The sequence below is a fragment of the Phyllobates terribilis genome, unplaced genomic scaffold, assembly GCF_046119375.1.
Source record: "Phyllobates terribilis strain yellow unplaced genomic scaffold, ASM4611937v1 Scaffold_5__5_contigs__length_657084704, whole genome shotgun sequence".
Taxonomy (NCBI): Eukaryota; Metazoa; Chordata; class Amphibia; order Anura; family Dendrobatidae; genus Phyllobates; species Phyllobates terribilis.
In genome coordinates, this window is record NW_027362765.1 from 595,540,095 (window position 1) to 595,558,392 (window position 18,298).

The 18,298-nt window shown below is 45.7% G+C and overlaps 1 protein-coding gene across 4 annotated transcripts in view; it reads right to left on the reverse strand.

Annotated features, from left to right (window-relative positions):
* The window catches only part of CSGALNACT2 (chondroitin sulfate N-acetylgalactosaminyltransferase 2), a 71,867-nt gene that overhangs the window by 18,329 nt on the left and 35,240 nt on the right, over positions 1 to 18,298 (reverse strand). The window contains exon 1 of one of the 4 annotated variants that reach the window (XM_073686002.1): positions 13,520 to 13,608. The exons of the other annotated variants lie outside the window; for them this stretch is intronic. The gene's annotated coding sequence lies outside the window, so the exon portion shown is untranslated. Of the gene's footprint in view, positions 1 to 13,519; positions 13,609 to 18,298 lie in introns of those variants that run through there. 4 annotated transcript variants of the gene reach the window in all.

Here is an 18,298-nt window from a genome sequence, read left to right on the forward strand (position 1 = left end):
TTTTGTTAAGGCCAGAAGTGGCAGGCCAAGAAAAACATCAGAAAGGCAGAGAAGAAGAATGGTGAGATCAGTCAAGGACAATCCTCAGACCACCTCCAGAGAGCTGCAGCATCAACTTGCTGCCGATGGTGTCACTGTGCATCGGTCAACTATACAACGCACTTTGCACAAGGAGAAGCTGTATGGGAGAGTGATGCGAAAGAAGTCGTTTCTGCAAGCACGCCACAAACAGAGTCGGCTGAGGTATGCAAAAGCACATTTGGAGAAGCCAATTTCTTTTTGGAAGAAGGTCCTGTGGACTGATGAAACCAAGATTGAGTTGTTTGGTCATACAAAAAGGCGTTATGCATGGCGGCAAAAAAACACAGTATTCAAAGAAAAACACTTGCTACCCACAGTAAAATTTGGTGGAGGTTCCATCATGCTTTGGGGCTGTGTGGCCAATGCTGGCACCAGGAATCTTGTTAAAGTTGAGGGATGCATGGATTCCACTCAATATCAGCAGATTCTTGACAATAATGTTCAAGAATCAGTGACAAAGTTGAAGTTACGCAGGGGATGGATCTTTCAGCAAGACAATGATCCAAAACACCGCTCCAAATCTACTCAGGTATTCATGCAGAGGAACAATTACAATGTTCTGGAATGGCCATCCCAGTCCCCAGACCTGAATATCATTGAACATCTGTGGGATCATTTGAAGAGGGCTGTCCATGCTTGGCGACCATCAAACTTAACTGAACTGGAATTGTTTTGTAAAGAGAAATGGTCAAAAATACCTTCATCCAGGGTCCAGGAACACATTAAAAGCTACAGGAAGCGACTAGAGGCTGTTATTTTTGCAAAAGGAGGATCTACTAAATATTAATGTCACTTTTCTGGTGAGGTGCCCATACTTATGCACCTGTCAAATTTTGTTTGAATGCAGATTGCACATTTTCTGTTAGTACAATAAACCTCATTTCAAGGCAGAAACATTACTGTGTCCAACAGTTATTACATATATCAAACTGAAATAGCTGTTGCAAAAACACCAATTTTTATAAAACATTAAGCTTAAGATTAATAGGGGTGCCCAAACTTTTTCATATAACTGTATCTGTAACAGGCAGGGCTGTGGAGTCGGTAAGCCAAACTTCCAACTCCTCAATTTCCCCAATTTACTAGACTCCACAGCCCTGGTCACTACTGAGCGTGTACATAAAGTGCAGCACAGATTCATCTCAACTAAAAGCAGAGATTCTTAGATCAGGAATAGGACAGACATTTATAGGACATTTCATAACTTTCCCAAATTCTTATGAAAAAAACATTCCCCACAAACTGCATTGAACTACTGTGCCCAATTTATTATATAATTTTAGGAGTCGGTCCATTTTATACAGATTCCAACTCCACCAAAATGGACACCGACTCAGACTCCACAGCCCTGGTAACAGATGCCCAACAGTAGTATATACTTACCATAGGCTATAAAACTTACCTATTTAATGGATTCAACATGGAAAACAAAACTCCTAGTGTATCTATTAAATTAGATGCCTCATGAGCATTTCATCCATTAAACAAATGCCATTATAGCTGCTGAGTGACGGATGACAGCGTTTTGCATACGTTGTAGCATTCATGCAAATGTTCACGTCCCGTAATCATCCGTTAGAGGGGATCCAGCAGTAATCCATTATCTTAGGCTACGTTCACATGTCCCGTGATCAACTGTTCGAACAGATCCAGCAGCAATCCATTGACAAAAAAAGTTGTGCAGACAAACTTTTTCATTCAGCTAAAATAAACTGATTTCAACTGGATCCATTTTTTATTTTTTAATATTGAAGTCTATAGAAAACCGTTAATTAATCATCCCCTTTTTTCTTTCATTTGAAAAGGATGGTTTTTTTTCCTATTTGATCAGTTTCAAATGGAAGAGAACTGACGGCTATTTAATGGAACCGTAGATGTCAATGTTAAAAAAACGGATCCAGTTGAAATCAGTTTGTTTTAGCCGGACAAAAAAAAAGTTGTGTTTATTTAGAAACCTTTTCTTTAGGTTTCCATCTTTTTGTCACTAAAAATTAAAACACAAATTACTAGCAGGATTAGAGTCAGGCTGCAGACACATGAGCAGATTTAGATTTCACTTTTGGAACCAATGTCAGAAGTAGAACCAGCAACAATGAGAAGTAAAAGTTCTTACTTTACATTCCCAATTTCTTTTGAATCCACTGCTGGTTTTGGCTCAGAGAAAAGCATCAAAGTCTGCCCTAAAAACTGCTGCAACAGCCTAACAAAATATACCGTCCACCCCCCACAAATGCTTCAAAAATAGTATGCATTAAAAGAATTGTGCAGGAGAAGAAACTGACTGTGTCTGTAGGATCAGCCTTTTGTAGGTTCCATGGTGGAGCAGTGCGGTGGCTGTGTTTGGGAGCTGCAGCTCAGCTCCTATTCACTTCAATAAGAGCTAGGAATAGGTCATCAACACCTAGACACTCACCCTTAGCGTATTGGGGATACTCAGATGCTTGAATATGTGCTGGGGTGCATCTTGGGCAAGGGTTCCTCCAGAACAATGCTGGCAGCCAGCTGATAGAGAAAGCGCCTCTGTGCGGGGTGGGAGCTTCATTGTTGTCAAAGAAATTGTTCCAGAAACAATTAGTTAAGCATGTAGGCCTTATGTAAATGTTGCTACAATTCAAGGTTTACTGATCGTACTGCCACTTAGGCTACGTTCCCACAATCGTCTTTTGGTGCGTTTTTGATGCTACATAATTTTTCTGCATCATAATCGCATCGTTCCAGCAAAGTGGATGGGATTTATAGAGATCTCGTGCCCTCTGTGCTTCTCTTTTACTCTGCGTAAACTGGCCTGTGGTGCAGGTTTCAAATCCGCAACATGTCAATTTCTCTTGCGGGTACACTTGAGTTTTCTGTGCGGATTTTCCCCCATAGACTTGTATTAGATGCACAAATTCTGCAGTTAAAAAACGTCCATGCGTTTTTAGTGTGTTTCCGCAGCAGAAACACATCAAAAATGCATGTAATCCGCACCTAAGAGAATCAATAAAGTTTTGTCAAAGCCAAATACCAGGAAGTGTCAAAAACAAAGCAGCTTTATTTAAAGCATGAGACAAAAAATGCATGTTAAAAAAACTGCACACAAAAACGCAATAAAAAACCCCCGCAAGTAACCTAATTAAAATAATAGGTGCAGAAATTCTGCAACACCAAACGCTCAGTTTTTCTTGTACGAGTGCCATCTATTGTTTTGATGGCCAGCATTCGTACCTATTATAGTCTATGCACGTGATTTTTTACAGAGTGGCCCCTGAAAAAATCACGGAGACATGTTCGACATTGATCTCAAAGTGGGATCAAACATGGCAATGAAAGTCTATGGAAAATAAACCGTACAGCACGCAGATGCCATCCATGTGCTGCACGTTTTTTAATGACTGACTGATCGAAGAAGGTGAAGAAATGTTTTTTTTTCCTCATCAGTGAAAAAGAGCTGATGAAATGCAGACCAAACGGATGAAAAATCACTGATGAAACTAGAACTGTTTTTCTAGTACGTCAAAAAAAAAACCCTGATATCTAAATAAGGCCTTAGTAAGAGAGGTTTTGGGGCCTCCCAGAAAAGAAGTGAAGTGCGATATTTACAACCAGAGAAGGCACTGCAATAACTACTGGGGAGCGTGTAACACGGGTACTTTAGATGCAGTGACACAGAAACACAGAGCAGCCAATACGGAGTTAATAAACGGGGGGGGGGGGGGGTTATAAGAACAAGGTCAATCTCCATGCAGGGAGCAACAAGGAAAACATGGGGGAAAACAAGGGAAATAGAAGGTGAAAGTTTCTAACTAACAGTTCACAGTCTGAGAAGATGTAGCAGAGCCGAACCGGTTGTAAACGTCAGTTTGTGCACTTAGCTGACTCTGGCTCCTCACAAGGCAGTTGCCAGCTGATGCCGGTGTTGATTTTTCAGGCATCCCCGCCCAAACAATGCTCCGTCTTCTGGCGGCAGCGGCGGTCTCCGGTTTTATCCGCTGAGCCCCTAGTCCATAACACGGCACCTCATGTGCCTCGGCTCCACGGACCCTGCGTCCCTTGTCTCTATAGTCGGGCTTGACTCCTCCGGTCCACTGCACCCGACTCCTGCTCCCAGTACTCGAGGCAGGAGCCTGGACCCTCTCACACTGTACTCCTGCGCAGGACTCAGCTCCGCTTTCCCGCGCAAAAAGTCCTCGTCTCTTCCTCTCTCCAGTCACACCAGGAGTCCCTTGGTCACCTGACTTCCCAGCTCTGTCTCTGGACACACACCCAACTTCCCAGTCACATGACTCCTGTGCTCGCAGTCTGTCTCCCCCCTGCAACAGGAGGTACGGCCGCGGCAGTTCCGGATCCCTTGCTCTGAAGGCACTTACACCCCGGTCTTCCCCCTTACAAGCGCTACTCACCCGGGGTGTAAGGTCAGACTGACAGATTGCCAGTTTCGGGCACTTTGCAGTTCCTCAGCGGCCGCTGATCTGGCTGCAGCGCTCATGTGACATAATGTGACTTGAGCACTTGCAGACAAAGTACCTGCACCACATGGGGCTGGGAGGGGAGTATATGTGGTTCTTATTTTACATGGGCCAACACTTCATTTCAGAAGGAGTTTTGCAAATATTGGACAACCCCTTTAAGTCCAGTGCGATGGGCATCCACAGTGCTTTTAAGTCGTAGTAACTCTGTGTTCTCATAGAAAAAGCCCTCGGCTCCTCACAGAGCTCAATGACCTGCTGCATTCCCTAGTCAGACGATAGCTGCTTACTGCAAAGACACAGCCTGGAGAAGAACGAGCAGTGCAAGCTCTCCCGTCACTGGATCAGGAACCATGTTCAGGTTTTAACGTTGGAGAAAACAAATATTCCTATGCAGTTACTGTCAACTCTATGCCCAACCACATCGTACAGAGGCTCCATGCACTATGCTGCATTACTGATCCTTGCAGGATCCTCATGTTCAAAATTCACAAACTGGATTGCATTGTGCATGATCTGGGGACGGCTTTCCTGATATGATCTCATCCATGGTACTATAGTGTCATGTGCACGATATGGCAGATGGACATATACATGGCTGCAGACAACAATATTGCTAATGCCCCCATTATGTCATATATTGTACAAGTATCCAGTACTATGCCAGAATTGTTATGTCTTTATGGCCCAAACACACACATGTACATGGTCCCCAAAACGAATTCTGCACTGCTCTGCCAGACACTGCTGCCGACACGCACCTGTTATTTCACAGTTCTTGTTATCATGCACATGTCAGGGGACAGAGAAGAGGAAGTGACAACAAAGTCACTTTACTGCAAAATGACAACACATGAATGGAAACTTCAGTAAGAACCACCATTTCTCACAGTAATTGTGTGTTAGGGGAATTCTTCACGTTTTGATCACATAGGTATTGTAATAAAGCTTGCCATGTGAAATCACTTTAAAGAAGGGGTCTCAAACAGGTGGCCCAAGGGCCCCCTGAGGCTGCTTCATGCGGTCCGTAGGCATCGGAGCTCCCGTGATAATCATGCCAGAATTGGGGACATTACTACAATATGGGAACCAGGATGGGGACATTACTACAAGATGGGGACGAGGATGGGGACATTAGTACAACAAGATGGGGACAGTACAACAAGAAGGGGACCAGGATGGGGACATTACTACAAGATGGGAACCAGGATGGGGACAGTACAACAAAATGCGGACCAGGATGGGGACATTACTACAAGATGGGAACAGTACAACAAGAAGGGGACCAGGATGGGGACATTACTACAAGATGGGAACAGTACGACAATATGCTGACCAGGACGGGCACATTACTGTAAAATTGGAACATTAGTACAAGAAGGGGACTAGGATAGGATTACTACAAGATGGGCACATTACTATAAGATGTTGGTCAGAATTATTATGTGGTGATAATTTTAAGAGAAAATTACTGTTTGTGGCCAATTAGAGGGCACAGAAAGGAAATAAAAATTGTATAAATGTAAAAAAAAAAAAAAATCAGAAGTATGAAACAAATCGACACTAAAAATGCTGTTTTATGCATAAACTAAAGTAAACAAAAAAAAAGTGCATGTTTGTTATCTTCGCACCCATAATGACCCAAGCTATAAAACTGTTCCATTACCCATAAGATGAATGCCATTTAAAAGAATAAAATAAAGAACAAGCCAAAAGTGTTAAAAAAAATTATCAATAGGTGTATAGAAAAAATAATATGGCATCACTAAAGGTGTCATCTCGTCCTGCAAAGAATGCGGCCCCTTACATTTTTTTTCTATGTGCGGTCCATATACCTAGCTGAGTTTGAGACCCCTGCTATAAAGCAATGCTGCAGCCACACACCTGGGCAATGCCCCTCATACCACGGGTAGATTTTAAAGAATTCTTGCCATCCAGGAATTTACCTCAAAAAAGGAACATCTCCCCAATTTATGAAGACCAAAGCCAGAAGTCCATTTGTCACATGAAGTAAACTACTGACCTCTCTGCAGAAGGACACTACATAATGCCGATTTCGAACACAAGAGCAACTACTTGTTAGACTGGGCATACGGTATACCTACAGTATCTTCAGCTGATTGGTGGTGGCGCCTGGTGATAGACCCCACTTATCTGCTATTGATGACCTGACCTACTGACAGGTAATCTAATCCCAGTTAAAGGTTTCTTGCCATAATCGGTTTAACTAACAGGGTGTGCAAAAGATGCAAATGTACAACTATAACCCAGAGCCAGAAGGGCCATAGGTCACTTTGGCCCATATGACAAGAACAATACTATTAAGACGTGTGATAGTTGAGGGTCCTATTTGTAGACTTTAAAAGGGGTTCTGTCAGTACAGAATGACTGTTCAAACCAAGTACAGGCATGGTGGGGCCAATTATTCAAGTGCTCCTTCCCACCAGCTTGTTATCTCCACCCTCCCATGTTCTTTACTTGACCGGTATGGTTTCACACAGCTAGAGAGGGGTGGAGATAGATGGAAACCAAGCAGGTAGGAAGGTGTATATAAATGATTGGCAGCGCCATGAAGCACCAAACGCCTGTACTTGGTTTGAACAGTCATTCTGTGCTGAAAACACCTTTTAAATTGGAGCCTAGGCGCTTCATGTTATGCCCCTGCACCATCTAGCCCTGTGAATGAGATGTGGGGAGGGAGAATATCATATCTAGATGTAGGAAGATTGTCTAATAAAAAAAGAAAAAAGATAACATTTTAGTAAATGAAAAAAACGGACTCAATTCATCAAAGTGGTTATGCCAAAAAATTGTGCCAAATTTATGCCAAAACTACCAAAATTTTGGTGCTACAAAAAGTTAAGTAAAACTGTTGCAATTTTTGGCATTTTCAAACCTGTTTGGGGCATCTCTGCCAAAATGGGCAGAGCTAGAAAGGAGCCGGGGCTACATCAGGCTGTGAAATTCATCAAAAGTGGTGGCATTTCTTCCGCCAGAAATGTTACTCCAGCCTTTGAACTGATGTGTTACATTTGTGGTGAGGCACAAGGAGGCGCACGCCACAGAGAAGATGTGTCAAATTCCAAGACTTGGACATGAAACATGGCTGTTTGATAACATTGGGGTGTCCTTAGACGGTCTAGTCTCCTTCCACCATACATATGCCATAATTTTCACCAAAATGGCGCACAGCATGTCATATTAGGGCTCACCCCATATTGATGAATCCATAGGTGTCTAAAACACGTAATAAATGTGATGCATCTACAACAGTTATTGGGTGCAAATTGTGCAATTTTCCCCATGTCTCTGGGACACTTTAGTACTTTTATAAGTACAGTAGCCGCCAGAAAAGTGTGGTCAGTATGTCATGGCCATTTCTAAGACCTATTATTGAAAATGCTGAAAAAAGAAGTCTCTCGACTTGTAACACTGACAACCACATCAAATGATTCCATCAGCTGTCGCCTAAAATGTAACCTGCATTTATACTTCAATGCCATAAAACCCCCTGAATTATGACATATCCTATCCGACACCCTTTGTACTTGAGCCTCTGAATGCCTTAGGCCTATAACATGTTCCAAGCACAAGGCAGCAAGAACATTAAAGGGCTCGTAGGAGATTCCCACCAGTAAAAGCACTTGTGACTCAGCACTCACACGTAACCATTGTGAGAGGATGCACATATACGTGGCCAGGGATGTCTACAAGGAGCAGGACCATCTGTTCTCAATTACTGGCCTCCCAGCACAGGGGAAGGGGTGGGGGGCGGAGGGAAGAATCCCAGAGCACAGGGAAGAAAGAGATGGATTCCTCTTCTTATGGAAAAAAAAGAAAAGGATGACATGGCCGGTCTGGAGTGGCCATTACTACAGGAGACATGCTGGGAGGCATAGTGAAGGCTGCAGGATAGAATGGGCACGGGAAATCCAGCCACCGGAGACGCATCCAATAACCCATTCAATTCTGATGAGTAAATCAGCAACTCTGCTACATCCCTATCTGTAAGGCTATGTTCCCACAATGAGCTTTTAATGTTGCAGCATTTCTGCACCTATTAGGTAAACGTTACGTTGCAGTTTATTTATTGCGTTTTTTACATGCGCGTTTATCACATTTTTGACCCTGCACCTTGTCTTTTTTTTGGCAAGTCATGTTTTAAATAAAGTTGCTTTGTTTTTAATCATTGCTGGTACCTAGGGAATTATATGGAGACATACAAAGGAGGCAAGTATTCTGTAGAAGCAGTGGTATCGTTAACTCGGTCTATGATAGAGGTCAGCTCCCTTACCTCGATTATATCACCACCATCACTTTGTATAAGACTATTCTTGAATCACAAGAAATTATGTGCTAGATAGCTTTTTCTGGGTGTGGAAAAATAAAGTTATGAATCATGGCTGTGCTATGCATATTGTTTACGACTAGTTTGGAGGGAAGACGACTAGTCTGCCATGATTGACATCCAGCACATCACATCTCTGCAGATCTCCCACAGGTTTGTGATGTTCTGTCTTCCTGGTTATGCGCAATGAAGCCCAGTGTATGTTCTCCGGCTTCATCAGCACACTGTGCAATGCCCAGGAAAGGAGGACATTGCACAACTGTACAGAGTTTGCAGGGATCCTATGGTGATGTCCTGTATAGCGCAGGTGAGGCTTATGAATCTATTGTTCACACAGAATTATATGGCACATGCAGGAGTTTATTCTAATGCAGGCATAGGCTTATATAAAGTCATGGTGGTAGTTTAAAGGGAGTCTGTCATCACAGAATGACTGTTCAAATCAAGTACAGACGCTTTGTGCATCATCATGGCGGCCAATCATTTATATACACCTTTCCACCTGCTTGTTTTCCATCCATCTCTACCCTTCTCTAGCTCTATGAAGCCAGAGCTGTCAATCAAAGAAGGAGGGGGCGGGGTAGAGGGAAAACAAGCAGGTGGAAAGGTGTATATAAATGGTTGGCCCAGTCATGATGTACTTTGCGGCGTGACTTAGTTTGAACAGTCATTCTGTGCTGACAGAGTCCCTTTAAAGTACAGGCACTCAGTGCACCCTTGGCGTGGCCAAAGAGTTCAGTGCACATTTCCACCTACTTGTTTTCCATACATCTCTGCCCTTTTTCTGGCTTTCGACCAAAGAAGAGGAGAGGAGGGGATACAAGGAAAACAAGAAAGTTGGAAAGAGCACTTAAATGTTTGGCCTTGCCATGATGCACAGAGTACCAGTATTTGGGATGAACAGACATTCTGTACTGATAGACTCCTTTTAATGGGTATAGAGGAGCCGACATGTTTGCTTTCTGCCAAGTATGTTTTACTCTGAAATTTTGTGGCAGATGAAACATTCGGGCATGCGGCTCAGATGGCTAGTCCAAGAGGCTTATCCCCTGTGGCTTATCCCTGCCTTGCATCCTTTGAGTGACAGGTCTCTCCCTATACACATGGAGGCAGATAATTGTCAATGAGCGTGAACAGTTTCATTCCATTGCTTCTTGTGCTTCCATGTACAAATGAGAATAAGGCTATGTGCCCACGATGCAGAAATGTTCCAGATTTTTCCTGAGCGTTTCTGCATCTCCCTGGCCAAAAAAAAACGCATGCGGATTGTACATGCGTTTTCCTGCCAGGGACTAGCGGATGTCCCACGTTTTTCACATGCGATTTCGCATGCGGGTTGTCAAGCGCTTTTCCAAGCGATTTTAGCATCACTTGGAAAGTGCTGGTCAACTTGGTCACACTATATAAATCCATGCAAACGGCATGGATTTTTATAGTGTGACAGAAAAAGAATCGTAAAAAATAAATATTATACTTACCTGCTGATGGACCCCGGTGTCCTTATCCGATGCGTCCGGTCTCCCCGGTGTCTCGCGGTTGTGTAAAAGGACCTGCCATGACGTCATTTAGTCATGTGACGGGTCACGCGACCGCCGGCATCAGTAAGTAATGTTTATTTTTTATTTTTTTACAGGTACTATGGTACCCGGGTCTGGAGGAGAGTCTCCTCTTCTCCAAACCCGGGTACCATCCGCACATTGAATCGCTTAATATAAGCATGTGCACATGCAGTCTTGCGGATATTAAGCAATTCAATGCAAGTCAATGGCGTCAAAAACGCCGCGCTCACGCAAAATTGGTAGTGCTGCGGATTTTTCCGCAATAATCCGCAGCAGAAATTTCCACAGCACATGCGGATTATCATTGGGGAACATTGCAGACCTTCTACCAAGCGGTTTTTAAGCGTTTCTGCGGCGGAATTGCCGCTGCGGAAACGCTTAAAAAACGCATAGTGGTCACACAGCCTAAGGATGATCTCTCTACACTGTGACATCCCTTCAGATATTTGTAGACAGCTATTAAGTCTCCTCTTAGCCTTCTTTTGCAAGCTAAACATTTCCAGATCCTTTAACCGTTCCTCAAATGACTTAGTATAATGATATAAAATGTGAAAACTAGGGGGAGCAGCTGCTGACATTCATCACAAAAATCTAATGTATGGCAAACTCGGATTACGATTGCAGTAAATGTGGGCAGGATCTGCTCCAGGTGTCTAATATCACTTCCCTCCTTCCTTTCTGGGCATTTGCAAAAGAAAGGGGAGAATCCAGTTTAGGCTCTCAGGGCAGAGATTTTGTTGGTGACTGCAGCAGGATACCGACCATCTAATACATTTCTTCTGGGCTGCACATCGGTCTTTACAGAGCTGAGGGGAGCAGTCATATCATATTGCGGCTGCAGCTCTCAGATCACAGTAATTACACAGTTCAGCAGTCATACGTGATAGGATTAGATACACGGCTCAGCAGATTGTATCTCACATTTCTGGAATGGATGCACCACTCAGCAAACTGTATCACACATGATTGCATTAGATCCATGGCTCGGTGGACAATTAAGGTCATCCAGCGAGCATGCTCAGTTCACAGCTGATGAGTCCACAGCATAGGAGGTAATGTTGGAGACCGACCGCAGTCTGCTGTAAGAAAGTGTCATGCTCGAACACTAAGGGCTCAATCACACGACTGTATTTTTGGTCCGAGTGCTATCCGAAAAAACAAACAGATCTCGGGCTAATATGTTATTCAATGGGGCAGTGCAGATTAGCAATCTTTTTCAATGACCGAATCTGTGTGTGAATGAAATTGCAGCATGCACTAGTTTCTTCTGTAAATCTGATGAGACTCGACCATTCAACCTATGTGAGCATTAAAAAATTGGATGCTATATGGAGCCACAGTAAAGTATCCAATTTTTACGGATGCATTGCAATTTTGTAACATAGGAAACTGTAAATGGTCCTGTAAATGATTAATAGTTGCTGCTGTAAAAAAAAAGATTGTATAAGGACAACAAGTGGATGGATGAAATGCTGATATATATATTTTTTATACTTTCATGTGAGCCTATCCTTATACACCAGCAAAGAAAAATGGCAGTCCCGAATTGGATTTGTTAAAATATATATATTTATAAAATAAGTTTTAACAGGAGTACAAACATTAAAAAAATAAATAAATAGTGACATTCCCTTTAACATTTTATGTGGATCTAAAATAGGGTGTCCATGAGTGTATGGCTCCTTGCTGTATCTTGGTATGTTTCAAACGGAGATTTAATTGTTTTTTTGACAGATTTCTTACAAGCTGAAGAAAATGAAAGCAGGGTTCAGTGACATCTGCATAATGGAGTTATTCTCCCATAGATTCATTCTCTAATGGAACAGAGCTGCACAGAATAGTCATACTGAGAGGTGTGTGATACCCAAGTGTCATTATGGGAAAGCGAGGACCAGTCATTAGACTACTGCCCCCGTCTCACATAGCGATATCGCTAGCGAGATCGCTGCTGTGTCACGCTTTTGGTGACGCAACAGCGACCTCACCAGCGATGTCGCTATGTATGACACTTTGCAGCGATCAGGCCCCTGCTGTGAGGTCGCTGATCGCTGCAGAATGTCCTGGACCATTTTTTGGCCGTTGCCCTCCTGCTGGCCAGCACACATCGCTGTGTGTGACCAGCGGGACCAACGATCAGGCTGGTATCTATGGTAAACATCGGGTTACTAGAGGCACGCACGCACTTAGTAACCCGCTGTTTACCATGGATACCACTCTGCTACGGTGCGCGGGAGGTTACCGTTCACCTTAGCAGAGTCGTATCCATGATAAACATCGGGTTACTAAGTGCGCGCGTGCCCCTAGTAACCCGATGTTTATCATGGTTACCAGCCTGCTCCTGCTTCAGCAGGCTGGTAACCGGGAGCAGGACATTGTGGAAAGATTCTTTCCACGATGTCGCTGCTCCCCTGATCGCTGGTGAGCCTGCCTGTTTGACAGCTCACCAGCGACCACATAGCGACGCAGCAACGATCCCTGACAGGTCGTATCGTTGTCGGGATCGCTGCTGCATCGCTTAGTGTGACGGGGCCTTTAGGCCACGGCCCCACAATCAGTATTTGGTCAGTATTTTTTCTCAGCAGTGGGAGCCAAAACCAGGAGTGGGTGATAAATGCAGAATTGGTGACTTGTTTCTATTACACCTTTTCTCTGATTGTTCCTCACCTGGTTTTGGCTCCCACTCCTGAGAAAAAATACTGACCGAATACTGACCAAATACTGATAGTGCGGCCGTGGCCTAAAGCTAGTTAATGGAACCTCTGTCTACAAGAACATTGCATACCGATTAAAACAAACTTTGCACCAATAACATGCAAATTTACTGAAATGCTTCCAGAGCACAATAGAGACCAACTCCGTGATAACCAAGTGGATTACAACACTCTATTGCACATCAGACTTCTCTAACCCACGAAAAGAGAAGCTCTGACTCAACAAGAGCGATCACAGAATTTCCAAAGAAACACTGCTGCTCATTAAACCCAATTAACAAGACAGATCACATGCACTAGCCAAATCTCACATGATGGGACTCCTGAGTGGCCGCGGCCACAGGTGGCACATTTAATAAAGTCCATCACATTTACCTTGCTTGCTAGAATTCCTGGCTGTACAGTGAGCCGATCATTTGTCCTGTGGAGCTAGCGACGATACCCCTGGCCTGGATCACACAGCCCTGGCTTCTGTTTCTGTAATTTAACTCTACAGTAAAGTAAGGAAAGTGCTGTGTGAAGCATTTCTTCCAGCACACAGACCATGACCACAAAGACCAGAGCTGGGGAGGGATTTAACCCATTTCATGCGCTTTGGTTCCTTCATTCCATGCCACATATAAATGGAAATGAGACATGCAGTATTGTGGTCCGATTTACAGGTCAGAATACTGCAATGTAAAGGCTGCTCCTCCATCCATCCACAGGGCAGATGGGAACATGTAGCTAGTCACATCCACAATTTGCGGACACATGAATACATAATATAGTATGTGCAATAAACCAACCGTAACCATAACTAGTTGTAAGAAATTCCACAATAACCCATGAAAGATTACCCCAAAAACCAACATGGAGTACATGGGATCTAAAAACACCAGGGAACATCAATTATGAAGAACCGCCACCCCAAATACAAAACAAGATGGTACACAAATACTAACAGAAAAGACAGCAAACCCAAAGCAACATCACACCTAGGAACCAAGAGACAACATTCAATAATGAAGAACCATCGATCTTGTTACCAGGCTTCATCCAAGTTCCTGGATTTTCTCTAGAGACCCTTCTCCAGGGATGGCATCCTATCCTCTTTGGAATACCTTCCCTTGTGAGCCAAGCTTGGGTCTTTTATACACTTGGGTCTCCAGCTGTGCGCTCCCCCTCCATCCTAGAGACACTGTGTCTCACCTTATGAAATAGAATTGTTTAGATCAACCTATGTTTTTTCCCTTAATTATTCACACAAGGAATCATGAGGTCTTATGCTGTAGTTAGCACCTTCTACAACCTGCTGATTTTCCTTTATTTGCACATTGCATGGAGATCCCCCTGAGCGGAGCCGCATATCAGCCCTTGTATTTGCAATGCTTCTGCTATCAGGGGCCTTTGTAATGTAAGTTACCATAAACAATTGTATCACTTCTACGCATACCAACATAAAGGCCTCTACGCAAGGTCTACACACAACACTATTATACAGATACCTTAGACCTGCATCTCTTAAGGCCCTGTCACACATAACGAGATCGCTAGAGAGATCGTTAGTGCGTCACGGTTTTGGGATCGCTGGAGAGTAGTATCGTGATCGTTGGGGAGCTGTCAAACATGCAGAACTTCCCAACGATTTCGGCTGCCCCAGCGATCTAACTAATGATCTCGGCGGTCGTTGGGGCGCTTTCACACAGCAGCTACTTCAACGATCCACACCTTGATAGGGACTGTACTGTGTCACAAAGGCGTGCATAAAATTACTTTTCCGCGCCCCCTCATCTCCGATCGGTGGACGCTACTGCGATATGATTATGTGTTATTGACGCGCCCCTGGGCCTGCTGTGTCGCGCAGCGTCTCGCGCACGGGGGCTTACCCGGAACCGGATCAGATGAGGGTTGTAGTCTCCGAGTGGCGGGGACCCGGTCCGTGCCCAGGGAGTCAAACTCAGTGTGTGGCAGTCTTGATAGATGTTATTTGAGTGTCGACTACGCCACCCGTTGATTTGCAGCTATGGAGCTGCCGCTGCAGGGTAGACCGCTGAGGCCGGTGTAGAATTGTGCAGCGTGATAGTATAACCCCCAACGGGAGGGGTATGGCCTCAGGGCAGCCGACGTGGAAGATGGGGGTAGCAGGAACCACTCAGAGACGGTGCGGTGTAATTCAGGGTCTTTACTGGTAACAACGATAGACCCTCCCGGAGTACTTGCTAGCGAACGGGGCCTGGTCAGTCCTTGAGCAGATGGGATCTCCCCTGGCCAGGCGGAGTTGTAGGCCTCCCAAACTGACTGTACTCTTCTGGCTACCTTGCTAGAAGCGGATATAAGTAGCCCACGTCCCTGAGTGTACCGTGTGGTGCTCACCCGTATGGCCGGTGACTCGGGGCCTTCTAATGGCTTCCGCTCCACGATGGCGGTGCTGGTCCCACGCGTGTGACCGTGCCTTCGGGTTTCTGGGCCTGAGGACCTGAAATCCCCTGCCGGTCGGCTTCTGCTGCTGGGTAAGAGTTAGTCCCCACAGCCTCGGACGCCGGGTCCGGTAAGAAAGCTTCTCAGTCAGGGCGAGCTCTGCAGCTGCCAGCCCCTGACTCGTAGTAGTATTGCTCCCACTGAGCTTCTGCTGTTTCTTCCTATGACTGTTTCTCGTCTCTACTTCTTCTCTACTCACTCACCCTGCCTCAGCCCTAGGTTTATATAGGGGAAGTTCTTCCCCTCCCAAGACTGGGCAGGAGGTGTGGCATGCACAGGATCCCTGACCAAAGGACCTCCCACCTGCTCTCAGACATAACATTACATTACTGTGGAAACCAGACCCCTGGGGTGCCACATTCCCCCCTAGTGAAATTTAGTACTCCGGGACTAAACATATTTTAGAAAAACATAACAAGGTAAAAACAATAATAATACAATAAGAAAAACATATAAAGATGGTTACGGCATGTCCGTAACCGGGTGCAGTCTTTGAAGAAAAGCAAGGTGTCCATTTCACCAAAACAGGGAGACGTAACCAAGTAGGGGTTTGTCCTGCCCCGAGTCCTTAACAGTCTTTAGTCCGTCCTGGGTTACGCTCCAACTATGTACAAGGATTCCCGGTAAATCCACCAAGGACTCCTACAAATAACTAGAAACACAAAATTATACACAAGCAACAATACACAGGTAAACATAAATAAAACAATTTATACACTTCAAATCCTCCAACGTGCGGGTAACTGGCCCCTAGTGGCCCTAGTGGACCTACGGAGCTGACTGCCTAGCCCTGAACTACAGGGTGTAGGAGCTGTCAAGGGTAAACTGGGCAGCTGTCTACCGGCTCTTTGGCTCACTAGGGATATGGCAGGCTCACTGCAAGCAGAGGGTTGATCCTCCTGGTCTGCGGGTGTGGGGTCTTCTGCCTCCTGGACCGGCTGTTCTTCTAGCTCTACCTGTTGCTCCATAGGTGCTTGGGATGCTGGTTGGAGGAAGGTGAGTACGGGTACCACAACTGCACCATTGACTTGAGTCCAAGACCGAGGGAAGTCCCCGAGCACAGTACTAACCATATCTTCCCTTTCCTCTACGGGTCGATGGTCTTCTTGTTCCTCTTCAGGGTTCCTCAGTTGTTCGGGACACTTCTTCAGGTGGTCCCGGGATACAATGGCTGTGGTTTCCCCTCCGTCTTTACTGATGGTACAAACCTTCGGGTTCTCGTGGCTTGAGGGCAGTACGGTGTACGGGTCCTTCTCCCACTGGTCGTCCAACTTGTGGAGCCGTCTCTTCCTCTTCAAGATCTGCTCTCCGGGTACCAGGGGAACAGCGGGAGCATACTGGTTGTAAGTTTTCTCTGGTCTTTCCCTAGCCTGACAGAGACTTCGCTCCACGCTCTCCTGTACTCTCCGGTACTGCTGCTGCCTCTCTGTGTCCCAGTCTGCTTCTGGTGAAGTGTCCTCGGGTGTCAGGACTCCCATTTCCAGGTCAACAGGTAACTTACCAGGTCTTGCCCTCATTAGGTAAGCCGGGGTACAGTTGGTGGAACCTACCGGGATGTGGTTGTATAGGTCCACCAGATCGGGCAACTTCTCAGGCCACAGACTGCGTTCTTCCAGGGGCAACGTTTTTAGAAGATCCATTACCACCTGGTTCATTTTCTCACAAAGTCCATTAGTTTGCGGATGGTAGGGTGTCGTCCTTATCTTCCGGCAGCCATACAGATTGCAGAATTCCTGGAAGACCTCCGCTTCAAAGGCAGGTCCCTGGTCCGTCAGCACTTGGTCCGGGTACCCGTGTGGACGGCAGAAGTGCTGCTGGAAGGCTCTAGCTGCTGTTTGAGCCGTTAAGTCCTTGATGGGGACGACAACCAAGAACCGGGAGTAATGATCCACGATGGTTAACGCGTAGACGTAGCCACTTCTGCTTGGGGTCAGTTTTACATGATCCAAGGCTACCAGTTCCAACGGTTGCCGGGTGACGATGGACTGCAGGGGAGTCTTCTGGCTGGCACGGTCCTTCCTTCTCAGGTTGCACGGGCCACAGTCTCTGCACCACTTCTCAATGGTTCCCCTCATGCCTACCCAGTGGAATCGCTCGCGCAGCAGGAACTCCAGCTTCTTCCACCCGAAGTGTCCAGCTCCGTCGTGGTATGCCTCCATCACCATGGCTGCGTCTCTTCGTGGCACCACTACTTGCCAGAGTAGTTCATGCGTCCAGGAGTTAACCATTCTGCGGCACAACTTCCCCTTGTAAAGGAACAGTCGACTCTTCTCTGCCCATAGTTGTTTGGCTTCCTCCGGAGCGTCTGGTTCAAGGCAAGCCTCCGGGCGAGTCAGCATCTCCTTCACCAGTCGGACGGCAGGGTCGCTGTCTTGCGTTTCCGCCCAGTTGTAGTGAGGTAAGGGGTTCAACGTAGCAGCCTGCTTACTCCTTACCCGGTGGGAATACTGGATAGTCCCATGACGGTGGAACGCAGGGAGTTCAACTTCTTCCAGTCCCTCCGGATCTTCTCCTTCGTCCGGCAGGTTGGGCATCCTGGACAGGGCGTCCGCGTTGGTATTGGAGCGTCCGGCCCGGTATTTGATTGTGAACTCGTAGTTGGACAGACGGGCCATCCACCTCTGCTCCAGGGCACCGAGTCTTGCCGTGTCCAGGTGTGTCAACGGGTTGTTATCCGTGTACACGGTGAACCGG